Here is a 14,500-nt window from a genome sequence, read left to right on the forward strand (position 1 = left end):
TAATGTAAGGAGGGAAGTGGCTAACCCTCAAAAGCATTGGATATCCAGAAGCATTTGTGCTTTCCTCTTGACTTCCAAATGTAATAGTACATTTGTAATTCATTATATAATATAGATAGCTGAATATGCAGTTTGGACGCCTTTCTTCCCATTGATTGGATAAATGTTTTTCACAGATCTGCGATTTTGTCCACATTATTTGTGGTTTTGAATTATTGCATTCACATTCTTGTGAATACACAGGCTGAGAAATGGACCAATAGATGATCTATTCCTTTGATAGATTTAGTTGAAAATTTAATTTATATCTATAATTTTGATGATAAATCTTCATTATGGTCACACGTATGCTGACAGGTAAACTTCGTTTGATAGATTTCATCCAAACCTTGCCAGAAGTCTACAAATTTGGTATAAAGATTATATACTAAATTTCATTTCTAGCTCAATGTGTTTATGAATTTATTATGTTCACATCCAAGATAGAAAGACCGAATCGATGCTAAATATCTGACAGGATGTTTCGTGGAGATAGTTCTCTTCAGAGCCTGACTAAGTCAGGGGCATACTTGGCAGTTGCCCCGCGTCCCCACATCAGAGTGGGGCCTCAAATCGAATAGAAAGTTTATTTTAGTTCTTTAATGAACTTTTTTAAAACAAAATATCAGTACAGTGTAAAATCTGTCAGTTTTATGTTAACTTCTTCATTAATCTATCATATGAACACAAAATATATATATATTATAGATTATTCAATATTTTATAGATTTATTGCGAAAGTCTATATTGAGGAGGGCACCTAAAAAAGTTTTTACCCCGGGCCCCAATTAGGTTAAGTCGGACCTTGGTTCTCTTGAGTGACTCGGTTTGTAAGATTTTCTATTTGCATTTCCTCAATTGAAAAATAAACACCACATCCTTGAAATTAGCAATTTATCACAACCAAAAATCAATGCATTATTTTGAGGCAACTCTCGAAGACTAATGCCCCCTTATAGTGAAGGCAGTGGACTAATTTTTGAAACACTGGTTAAAGGTTGTTTCTTGAGCCGGCAAACTCTATAAACAACCGGAATATATTGTTTGCCAACGGATTCTAAAACCCTCCGCTCTTGTGCGCATCCTTTAAGATGGTTAATTAGACAAAATAGTTATGGTTATTAGACAATATATATATATATATATATATATATATATATATATATATATATATATACAGCTAGAAAAATTGAAAATAAAAGTTTATATATATATATATATAAACTTTTATTTTCAATTTTTCTAGCTGGCAAAAAAAAAAATTTTTTTTTGAGGCTTAAAAAAAATCGCTTTTTCTAAAAAAATTAACGATTACGCATAACAATAGTTTCGTAATCATTCCAAACCAGTTCAAACCAGATTTTCACAAAAAAAAATTTTTTTCTGGCCTCGAGAAAAATTTTTGGAACTCGACCTATTTTGAAATGTAAAAAATCATCGTTTTTCTAAATATCAACGCATGCGTAATCTAATAATCGCCTGATTATTTCAATCCGGTTTAAACTGGTTAATGACTTAAATTAATCAAGAGAAACAATGACAAAAAAATAATAATGTTCTCGCATGATAACTTGAAATTTGCGACAGCAGATTTCAATTATATATATATTTATATTATCTTCAATTCCATTGAGGCACCATTTTTTTTTCAATCACCCAAAAAGATAACCCTCTATTAATATGTTACTACGAGCCCATTCGATCTCGTAATATTGCTAATAAATATTGATTGTCTCGATTTGGCTGAGTATGAATTGAATAACTCCCCTCATCTGTTTATTACTTTTGACATGAACTGCATTATAGGACATACATAGGTCAACTGCATAATAGTCAATCTATTTGACTATAAAGCGTTCAGAACGATTAGTAGTGGAATGTTTGGAAGAAATTTTATTGTTTTTTTTATCGATAATTGAAAAACAAAAAATCTTCATGATAATAATAATATCCGCTTACGAAGTTTGAAAAGTAGATTTTGGTTACACATGCGAAATTGCAAGAAAACAGAATAGCATTTTGTGAAGGTGTGTTAATATTCTCTCAGTAGGCAACTCATGCGTTGAAAGGTTGAAAAATGCTGCTCGGTACATGACAAGTACTTGGTCCAATGCACAACAACATGCAGCTGTATTGTATTTTTTTCTTATTGCGCATGCGTTTGTAGATTTTTTTTTTTTTTTTTTTTGCGTTTAAAAATCGATTATTTATCATAGATAAATTCCAACATTTTTTGCTCTTTTTTTCTTTTTAATAAGAGGGCGTTTTTTTTATAGTTTTCCAAATTTAGGTATGTTGACCTACTTTTTTTTATTTAACCACTTCCTTGTGTAAATATCCATCGTTTTAATGCGAAACACAGTGTAAAAGAAAAGTGCAGGGACGTTAAAACGGTAATTTATAGCAAAGCATGGAATGCCTGAATTTATCTTATGAAATTGTGGCAAACATAAATCAGACCCTTTCCACGCATGCGTGGCCTATTGGCGTCTTATAACTGGTCTAATGCAAATTTGGTATGAAAAAAAAAAATTTAATATTCACTCTATTTTCTTGAATTGCGAATGGATTAAGTTTTAAAATATAAAAAAGAATTGTTTTTCATCACTCATTCAATTTCTGAAGATAATACAAAATTGATTCAGTATTAGAACTCTGAACTATTTTCATAAAAGTTAGACATTATTCACTTTCAAAATAGTTTATTAGTAACAGTACGAAATAATTTAGTCATTTCTAATTCGCCGGTGATGTAATATATTACTTCAGGAAAATAACAGATGGTAAAAGCAGATGATTCGCAATCACATCGATTAATTTTAATTTTTCATTAGAAATAAATGTCTATGTTAATAATCTCAACATCGTTTTAATGTGTCGAATCAACCAAATTGCGAAACATGCCACTCTTTGAATAATTTGGATCACATCTTACTGCACTGCCAAAAGCACTCCCTCAAGCATCAGACATTGCCTCTGGTCGAAGTTGGGCCTCAACTCTCTTTCAACCTGTAATTTTAAACAATTCACGAGCAAAGTATTTGCAGACAAACTGTCTCTCCATATTTTCTTTCATCACTTGGAATTTCTTGACATTTATTAATTGGAGATATTGTTGAAAGCTCGGATGACAGCCTTTGTAGCTAAAAATCCCTTAATCCTCCTCATTCAAACAAGCAAAACAAAATCTCAACATTGTGATAAGAATTTTATCAAATATGACTAAATGATCACCTCCTTCAAAGTTGTGAAACAACTGTTGAACATCGCAAAAGATTTTGTGAAAAATGCGACTTATACCTGTGGTGAAGTTTTACTGAAGGTAAATATTAGCTGGTGTGCCGCCATATGCCAGTATTCTATGAAGAGGATAATGATAAAATATTGATACTTTTTGCGGTTACCATATTCTTTAGTTTCCTGTCAATTCCTTTGGGCATTACAATGAAGACTTTACATTATTCAAGTCGGTATGTTACAATGTCTATGCAATATGACCTTCAAGCCGATGACATTGGAATTTTTCTTCTTGGTTTCGGAACTGGTCTTATCATGATTTCATGCATTGCTTACACATATGTAAGTCGTGAAAGTATCATAGGTTCTATATAAAGTGACGGAACGAGAAATAATTATTCTGTAATATAAGAGAAACTATCGATAATAAGAGTATGGTTTTTGTATATACGTGTGTAATGATGATAAATAAGTTGGATCAAACAACGGCATGTTGTTTTTTTTTTCAACTAATAAGGATACAACGGTATGGATTTTTAAGAAATTCTCCTCTGAAATGCATTGTTCATAATAAACGTTAAAAGATCCAAAAAATGGCCAAATGGAGTCGCGCAATCATCATCATTCAATCATTGACGATAACGAATTATCGCCAATCCCACACAGTCAATTGCTGTTGTTTCTAATGGCACTTGCCAACAAGGGCCAAGAGAACAACTTAGCTACACACGTATCACAACCCTATTTTACGGGCGGACTTCATTCATTCACCACAGATCGTAATTTAGACCTGAATCAGAGAACGATCACCCCTGATCCAGTACCCCCAGTGGTATTACTCTCGACATGGAGGACTTTGTGACCACGACAGATTTAACGCGCGTCAGCCACCAAGCACGCTGGGAATATTCGGCCGGCGGGGTTCGAACTCGCAACCTAAGGGACGCGAATCCGATGCCCTACCAACCAGGCTATCCCGGCCACACAGTTAATTAATAAATACCAATATAAGATTCAAAATCAGTTTCCTGAATAATTATATACAATTCTCATTTGCCCTATTTAAATATTGTTATTTTAATTAATTATTATTGTACAAAGTGTACTAAGAATAAAAGATGATAATGTGCTCTCTAATAGCAGAAAAAATAGAGTAATACTTCAGATTAATATTCAATTTCTCGCCAAACGCAATAGAATCGTTCTAATCTACCAAACACTTGTCAAACTTCGGATTGATGGTAATAGTTACAATATATGGCCAGAAATATGTATCTTAGATTGCATTAAAAATTATCAAAATTACATATTTGGCGAAAAATCGTCCTCAAAAATACGACATTAGTATTAATTCAAAGGGCATTAAGTCGGACTTTCCCTTTGGTGTTTTTGACTTTCTAAAGTAAACTATATTTGAAATCTAAATTACTCAAAGATCATTTGACTATTCTTACTTCCGTTGGCAAAATTTCTACGAGTAATATATATTTAAAAATTGGGAATTTTTATAAAATAATTCGTGAGTATAATGATTGTTTTGATGTGATGAACATATAGGTTGTTTTGTTTTGGATACTGGTATTAAAGCTACTTCAGCGAATATTCGAAACCAAATCTGGATTATAAATGGTTGAACATACTTTAAAAAAGGTTATTAAAAATTTATGAATTGTCTTATGGTAGGTGCAAAAGATAAAAACCAAACTGGTATTTTTCCGTTAGCCGGCGCCAGCGAAAAATCGCCAAATAATGTAGAATTCCGCCAAATTCGCGTTTTGTTCACAATTGGCGACATTTGTGTCCGGCTTACGAAAAAGTACCAAAATAAATAATGGCAGATTTAAAAATGGCAAGAATAATAATTTCTTGAGTGTTTATGACCCATTTAATATCAAATTAATGTCTGGTAGTATTAAATATATATATATATATTATGTTTGCGTCTTTGTATGTTTCGGAATCATTATTTAGAAATAGTCAATACTTTATTGGTGCATTAATTTTTAATTTTTTTTTAAACTAATTTTTCCGCCAAAAAAATCTTCATTTCCCCACCGCCAAATGAGTAAGGCTTCAGCTTTTTTTTTTTTTTTTTTTTTTTTTAAACGCTAAAGAGGATAGGCTTAAGATTTTTCGGCCGATTATTTCAAACGATTCTGTTTATTTTCTTAATGTTTGATGCATTTAAAATGAAACATTGCTAATTAATCGCTCTTTCAGATTCATTCTGAAGTACTTTTGAATTAAAATAAAACAGAATAAAGGAAATTAAAAATTTCTAACCTGCATAGCGTTACTCCAACTGGCGTAGAAAAATATGAAAATTCACGCATACGCATTGTGTTCTGATTGTTGGCAACTATTATCAACGGATTTGATTTAAATTATTTTTAGGTCAGTTGTATGCTTTTGTAATTAAATTGTATTTATGTGAGTTATATATTTTTTGTATATGTTTATAGTTTTAAGTACATCGTTTTTTAAGTAGTTTTTTTAACCAGTTTTCAACCGATTATTTTAAACGATTCGTTTTATTTTCTTAGTGCTTAATGCATTTAAAATTAAACATTGTTAATAAATCGATCTGCTCATAATGAATCTGAGAAAATTCTGTTGACAAAGTCTTGAGATATTACATAAATTAAGAAAGATATTCGTTAGTGCCCATAAAGTTTAAATGCTCAGTGACTTTGTTTTCAGTAATCATATTATAAAAAAAGTCTTTGTTTCAGTAAAAAAATATTATTATATTAATTGCAGATTAATTCTTTCCACTTTAATTTAAGGCGTAAATTCTACGGGAGCTAACAGAAAATTAGAGAGATACATATTACGTTATGACTCAATGCCTTTATAATATTATGAGTAAACTATATGACTATCAAAATTAGAAATTTTAAAATATTTTGATGAAGAAGCTATTAAAGTAGGAATTGCATAAAATATTTAATTATTAAAATTTTAACGAACATTAAGATTGGTGAACCGGCTGATCGCCAAAGGCGGCTAGTATATATATATATATATATATATATATATATATATATATATATATAAAAGGAGAACGTATTATTTTCATCAAAAAATCTGCAGTTGTATCTGAAAAACATATAGTGGTTTGCGGACATTGTAGTTCAAAAATACAATAAGTGAAATTTGGTATATTTCATCTTTTTATCATAAGCTTAGACCTCTAAAATTATGGACAAAATCCGTGTGCGAAAATTTTTATGGGAAATTTGTCTTTTTGTTCATTCATGTACAAGTGAGCGCGACTCAAAAACTCAAACAATTAGTTGTTTGAAAACATTATTTACAAAAGCATTGAGCGATTTCTCCACAATGTTGTTCGATGTTTTGAATAACGCGAAATATCATGAAGATATTGTAGAAATATTTTAGAATATCATGTGGTGTTACGAAGATTTATCGTTAGAATTTAAGTCTAGAATCAATACTTCAAAGGATTGATTGTCTGTAAGTTTGTATATTTCTAAAATGTGATTGATTTTTTTCCCTCGCGAGTGTGCGTGTGTGTGTCGAAAATGCTATTGGAAATAAATGAAATTTCCCTTATCACCAATAATTCAAATCTGTCATCTTTTCTGGGTGGAATCAGTGAAAACCCATACATTAGCCATCGGGATTGATGCCCTAAAACATTCTTATATACTCTCTAATATTGTGTGGCAATGAGTTCTAAAACCCTCATCCCTTAACCCTTCAACTGGCTGAAACGTAGAAAGTCGCTCCAGCGTGTCTCTTGAAAACCGGCTGGAAACGTAGGAAGTTGCTTTTCGAAAACTGCTTTAAATCCGGCTGCAACGTAGGAAGTAGCTTTCCACAAACTGCTTTAAGGAAACAGAATCATCGAAAAGTGGAGGTATCAGGATACTGAAACGAGCAGTATAGGCATCCTCCCACGTCCTTCCTTTCTCTGCATAAAATTGTGAAAAATGAATAAAGCCGAGGATTGCATCGTCTTTTAATTCTTAGCAATTAAAGACAATGCAATAATTAAGAATTAATGTTTGCAATTATTAATTGCAAACATTAACTCTTAGCGTGAATATAGCATTTTTACAAAATCGATCGTGTGATCCTCGGCGAGGTTTTTGCAGATTAATTCCTAGCATATTGTACTATTTCCTAGCAGTAAATAGTACACAAAAATTGAATTTGTGTTTTAAATGTATTGTTTCCAAACGACTGGAACCAAAATTTGACACAGAAGTGCAATTGTAATCAGAAAATCACATTTTTTTTAACTTTTTAGTCATCGCGTTTGCATGCTTATTAAAGTACAGACCGACAGATGATCAATCTCTTGGCAGATTTTATTCCAAATTTGATATGTGTCTGTACTTTGTATATTAAATTTTTGCACCAAATTTTTTCCATCTAGCTCTAGTTATCATGCTAACTTATATTCAGATAGTGGACAGACAGACTTCCTTTGAATGTAATTTTCACTGAAAATTTGATAGAAATCTATAACGTTGATCTAAAGACCATGTATCAAATTTCATATGTGTAGCTCATAGCGTTTTTGATTTATCGCTTTCACAGACAGACAAACAGACATATTTCCAAAAATATGTTTTTCGGATTTAAGGAGATCTGAAACGTGGAGATTTGTCAAAATCTCGAATTTGATTATTACTTTCTTTTCTATACCATTATTTTATTTTACTTGCCCTGTACAGTGAAAATTCATACAGAATCTTCTTTATCGTATTATGAAACACAAAACGTGCCACATATACGACCATATATGCCATATATAAATATGCCTAAATAAATGTACGAGAAGGTCGAATGTGTTTCACTGGTCCCGTTTATATCTTTCCAATTGTCTGTTTCCCTATCGATGTATATATGAACGCCAATGAACTAAATAAGTTTTATTTGGGGGCTAATTATTGCGCAAACGCTGTAATTCTACAGCAAATTACATGGTAAATTCATCAACAGTAAAGCTGCTAATCCCTTTATAATTCATAAATGGAGCAAATTAGATGGTTGAAATTTAATCTATACTTTATTTTTTTAAATGCAAATCTACATCAAATTTCGGACCAAATATTCGAATCGTAAGCTGTCTGTCCTTATTATAAAAGCAGAATAACTCAAAAATGCTAACGTACTAGTTTAGTAAAATTTTATATACTGTTGCAAACCTATAGTTTTGGCTTCCCAGCACGAATAGTGTCATCGTAAGAAAGACCGTTGTACGATCTGTCCTGTGTCTGCTGAATGAGTGCCGCGTCAATGACCTCAGAGCTTGGCGACCGTTTAGTGACTTGGCGATGAATTTGGCGACAAAATAGATAATACTGGAAAGTTTGAGAACTTTCACGATCCATCCACTAGGAACCGTGATACGCCCTGATTGGTCTGGAAGATTCTAGCCCCGCCTCCCGGAACTATAAAAGACAGGCACTCTGAAATCGTGGAAGTGAATGAGTCCTGACACTCGTCATTTCCAAATTTCGTCGAAGACGGCCACGGCAAAGTATAGACAGCAAAGCACTATGAAGTCTCTCCTTACCGGGGATAAGCCCCTGCTGGGGCTAGGTGCCCCATCAACCCAACCCAACCATCGTGGAAGTGAAGTCATCGTGAGTGAGTAGCCGGAATCGGAGAAGCAGTGAGTTGGCAGCTAAAACGAAAAGAAGACAGCGAGAAGTTCAGCCGTTTGGAGAGACCGTAGAGCGAAGCTCCGAGGATCCCCTCTCCTGCTGGCTTCTGTCTGGTCACTTTGTGTGCTGTGGTCGATTACTACTTGTGGGCTATTGTCGTCTGTGGTGTGCTACTGTGTGCTGTCCTGTGTTCGTCTCTGCTGTAAATATTTGTCGTCTGTGTGCTGTCCTGTCTTCGTGTAAATAAACGTCGTTGTTTTCTACTGAGGCCTGCTGATTGTGTGTTCTCCACACCATATCACTACCACTATCTAAACGAGTCCGTAACAATATTGTTTCTATATTAAAATTGCAGATCTGTGTCAAGATTTAGGGCGAATCCTTTAACGGAAGACACACTATTTTTTAAAAAATCTTCTTTATGCAAAGAAACTAAATACAAAACCGGCCATATTGTAAGCATGTGAAATCGAGAATAAAACAGTTCCGCTAATTTGCAGAATACCACATGGGACTTATTTGAATAATTATTTATTATAGCGGCTTTAGAGATTCAATCGCTAAGCAACTAAAATATATTGCCAGAATGGTAATGAAATCTTCACAAAATGTTTGCAGTCCTGTGTAAACGACCATAAGATAAATGATCTTAGCAACCTTAAGATTACAACTACACTACACTACACTACAACTACAAGGTGCGATTTTGGCGCAGTTGTAAGGTCCATAAGAAGCAATTATCCAGATTTGTCTCTTGTCACTTCCACTTGACTAGAAATAGAAATTAAATATTTTTTAATTCGATCACTTTCTATTTTTATCTTTGATACATAACAGAAATTATTTATATCCGGCATCCTTATAGACGTAAAAAATTCCAAGATTCCTTATATGCCCACTCAAAAAATTGTGCGTCTCTTGTCTCGATTTCAAAATGAAGCCCAGTTGCCAAAGTTAATTTTTTAAATGATTTCTCACCAAATATGTTATTTTAGATCATTTTTATTGCAATCCTAGAAAGCGTTTGCAAATATTCTTTCAATAGCCAGATTTTGGAGATTTTTTATTCTTAGTTAATTGCATAACGTTGTAGTACTTGGCGAGAAGCCGAACATAATTCGTAAATCTTAACCTAATTTGCTACCCAGAAAATAAAATAGTTCAGTGTAACTAATGAAATCTTTAGTATACCCTTTTTATGCACCATCAAGGACGTTAACGATGTCAGGTACCAAAGTAGATGAACAACTCAAAAAAATTTTTAAAAAAAGTAGTGCACAAATCAGCATAGCTTTGATGTCGATTCGGATGAAGTGAAGAATAGAGTGCTCCCGATTTTGTCGTCAATATGGCAACCCATCGGAACGCTCTTCTAGCAACCCTAATGCTGTTTTGTTTACTACTTTTTGCAATGGTTGAGTTGTACATAAACTACAACTATATTATGAAAAATGTTAAATTAAAAATATTAAAAAAATATCGATTAAAGATTTTAATTTTGTTCTGTATTATAATTAAAAGTTTATTAAATAAAAAAGTTAAGCTTATAATTAAAAGTTATTTTCTTCTTTCGTTCATTTTTTTAAAATGTGAATACGAACAGAAAATATTTATTCTTTTGCAATTTTTAATTGTCAGTTTGCGCTTGAAAAAATCGTCTGAATTCTTTATTTACGAAATCGTCTGCATTCTCACTTTAAAATACACCTGCAATGGAATGCTTTGCAGTTCTCGTAATTCTTTTGGTGTTCTAACGGTTCGTTCCCTTCATAATTTGTTATGTCGGCAATTGTGCAAGAATGGATGTCGGATAAATGGGATGGAAGACAGTATTTCGAACCTGCAGAATGGATGAAGGGTGGGTGAAATATATATATACGCGTTGATGAAGGAAAAAGGATGTTTGTTTGAAATTTTGTATGAAGAATGTTCCGATTGCTTCCTTCTCCGTTTTTTCTTTTCTTTTGGTTATGTACTGTTCTTGTTATCAACACAGTCCTTATGTTCAATGTGCTAGCGAAGCTACTAGCTTTCCGCTCCCTCTGCTAGCGAAACCGTCGGATGTTTTTTTAAGTTAATAAATTCTGCCCGGTACCTTCTACAGATGCCTTCGGCACTAGTTATCACATCACATTAACAACATAAATTGGCAGTTACATTTATCATGTAAATGCGAATCACTTGAATCGATATTGACTAAATTTCAATAAATTTCTCAAGCTGTGCTAAATTTTCGGTATTTGGCTTTAAAATTGGTAAATTAGATGAAGTTTAGCTTAATTTCAAGCTTTTTGAAATTAATACTAACTTCAGCTGCAATTAATTAGACAACATGAAAACTCGGTAGGAACTAAGAAGTAGGAATTTATAGCAACAATGCCTGTTATCCAGTTGTTGTTATTGTTTATACAACATACATATACATATTATATATATTGTTTATACAACGGGCAAGCTCGCTGACGAAGTCAGCGATTTTAAGCCAAGGGAGCGTCTCTTGTTTTAGTAGCGCCAATTAGGGCCAAGAGTACGCCTTTGTTACTCACGCATCACATTCGCTTGCACAACCCCTTTTTACAGGGGGGCACATTCACACAGATAGAACAAATGAAGAACAACCACGCCCGAACCGGGACTCGAACCCAGGACGCCCAGGTCACGGGGCAGACGCGCTACCCCTATGCCAGGACTACCCCTATGCTGTTATCCTAAATGTAGAAAGCAAGAAATTTTTCTACAAACACAAGAGCGCGCACAAAAACAAATTGAAATTTCAGGCAGTTAGCAGTTACAGAGCAGTTTCGCTGATGCAATGCAGTCCATATTCAGATTTCTAAAGTTCAAATGAAGAGGTACAACAAAAATTAATTAGATGTAGATAATTAAATAGTTAGTACTGAATTTTGTCAAAAATAGATAACTAAGAGGACATAAATAATTAGATTGTTTGCAATCATACTTTTCAAAAGAAACAACTAAATATTTTTTTTCCAGCTTTTAAATGATGGTCAAAAAATTAAGTATTTGTAAAACAAATTAAAGACTATCTAAAATTTTAATCGAAGAGATTATTATTTAGCGCTTAGATCTAAGTTTGGAAAATATGCTACATTAATTGAATAAGATTTAATAAAAAGACGAAGAAGAAAAGTTCAAACAAAAAATAAACCCATGCTTCACTTTCTTCAGAAGAAATACTTTTCATTCCATTTCTATCCCACTCTTACATTTTTTTTTCCTCCCTTGACTTGAGATATTTTGGGTTTCCGGCTAAAATATCAACAGAAAAAAAAAATCCACGTTTTTTTCTTACCTTAAATCAATTTTTTATATATATATTTTCTTTCAACAATCATTGAACTTGCGTGTATTGGTCAGAGCCTGTAATCATGTTTCTCGTTCACAAGGTTTTCGGCACGATATATTATCCAGTTGGTGATACATTTCTCGAAAGCCACGTTTATTTTCAAAAACTCAATAGCGCCCATACACTTCAAAAGAACCCAAATCATTGCCATGTAATATCAAATTTCCGAAAGAATCATTGGAAGGAACCTTGTATGTCGCAAAATTGTTCCAAAATACGTTTATTTTTTCATATAAATTATGCCTCGCACAGAAGATTATAATTACCCCCACGCATCTTTTACACCAGAACCGCATTGCATTCCAGGGTAAGTAATTTTGAATGGAAAATTAAACATAGCTCAGTCATGTCTATTATTTCATCGATAATTTAAATATTAAGGTAACGTTTGCATGTATTTACATATTTATCTTAATACATATCATATAAGATTCGTATTATCACGGAATTTTTATTAGAAATGTATTGTTTTTATATAAATAACTAGTTTCATATAACTTAGTAATTACCCAGATGGTAGGTGTATGTTTAAATTGATTTATTATTTTTTTCTTTTAAAACTCGTTTGTGAAAATTTTATTTACTTGCGCGGTTTAACTCGTTATATTATCTATAATTCGAGCATGTAGTGGAAAATTTATATATAACCTGATTTTTCTTAATACAAAAAATATCAATGAAAAGCTCTGAAATTTAAATTAGTTCAAGCTAATTCAAGTTATCAAGTGCCATTATGAATTATGATGGGATTTAGTTTCGGTATCTTGATTACCATGTAGTGCACATTCAATTATAGTTTTAAAATTCCACCATACTGTAGAATATGCGGTGGAATAGTAGCAATAAAGGGAAAATTTGTCTTTAAAGTTATTATGCATTAACCAGTGCATAAGAATCATAAATAACCTTTTTTTTTCTCCACTCATCTATATATTCAGAAATACTATATAACGACACATTTCAATGATGAATCTTCTAAAAGGAATAAACTTTCATGCTGCTATTGTTTCATATATACAGGGTATCCCAAAAATATAGAACAAGCTTTTATTTCCCTAATTATTATACTTAGACTTGTGCTTCCAATTACAAAATTTCATTAAATCAGATGGACAGTTGTATGAAATACTTTGGCGTATGTAAAAGGTGATAATAAGAAATTACAAAAATTAAATTTTTATTTGACCCCCGTAGAGAATAAAACCAGAGGGAGTGATTCTTCAAAATTTTATCGCGTGCTTTCTAAATATTCTCTAAAAAAGTATTATCCCAAAGAACACTTTTCATGGCACTAGAGTACAATAGTTATGAAATATTAACTTTTGGCATAAATTTAGCATTTTTACTGATAAATTTAGCAATCTGTCGTTTCATCCTTGGCGAGTTATTTGGCGATTAGTCCCTGGAATGCGGTTAATAATATTCAAAACTCAAATTTGCGCTTTTGACACGTTTTTTTCAACTGATTGAAACAAAAATTTGACAAAAAAACCAACTTTGACTACAAATTTTGAGTCAGAACTTGCAGTCATAAAATCCTTATTTGATATATTTAAGTCATTACTTTTTGTCGATTATCGCGTTAACGTGTTTCTGAAAGTACAGACCGACAGACAGTCAACTCATTATTGCTCTTGTCTCAAACTTTGACAGATATTTACACTCGAAATTGTAAATCTGTGTTTGATCTGCAAATTTGATTTAAACACCGTATACCAAATTTCAACCGTCTAGATCAACGCGTTTTTAATTATCTTTGCCATAGACAAACAGACGGACAATTTCAAAAAAGTATTTTTCCAACTTTGGGAACTCTAAAACGTGGAGATTTGTCAAAAATATCGAGTTCGTATCTTTTCATGATTTCTATACTTTGTACTACATATACAAGACAGTAAAATGTGTCAAAGATGTTTTATGTAGATAGTTTAATGTAAGAAATGTGTTTCTTACATTAAACTATCTACATAAAAAGTTTCCCGTTTCTATCTGCAATATTTGTGGAGTTATACTTATTTTTAAATTTAGAGGGACTAGTTACAAATTTAATTATAAACATTTTTCAGAAATGCAAATTTATTCAAAACAGAAAATTATCACGAGTAAACATTTGTCTAGTAATAATCATCCGATTATCAGGATTTCAAAGGAATTTGTTAATACTAATATTCGATTAGCTATAGTTGCAATTTCGGCTTTATGAATAAGACAAGAG

This window comes from Argiope bruennichi, chromosome 9, assembly GCF_947563725.1.
Source record: "Argiope bruennichi chromosome 9, qqArgBrue1.1, whole genome shotgun sequence".
Lineage (NCBI taxonomy): Eukaryota > Metazoa > Arthropoda > Arachnida > Araneae > Araneidae > Argiope > Argiope bruennichi.